Here is a 267-nt window from a genome sequence, read left to right as displayed (position 1 = left end):
AAAAAAAAAAAAAATCTTGTTGCCTGCAAATCTAGAATTATGTACTTGGAACTCAATTTCTACACATATTGAGTGAATAGTGTTTTTTGAATGGGACTGAAATGAACACTGTGTTCAACTCAGGAAACCAAGCACTAGTTTACTGGTCTCTAAAAAGTGATTTTGTGGTCAATGTTCTTTAAAATCTGAATAATCTGTCTGGATAATATGTGATCATTGATAATTCTCACACCATATCAAAACTTTAATCAGTGAGTTAAAGAGAAA

This window comes from Condylura cristata, unplaced genomic scaffold (genome assembly GCF_000260355.1).
Source record: "Condylura cristata isolate star-nosed mole 26May11 unplaced genomic scaffold, ConCri1.0 scaffold00004, whole genome shotgun sequence".
NCBI classification, from domain to species: Eukaryota; Metazoa; Chordata; class Mammalia; order Eulipotyphla; family Talpidae; genus Condylura; species Condylura cristata.
Note: the sequence above shows the minus strand (reverse complement) of the source record.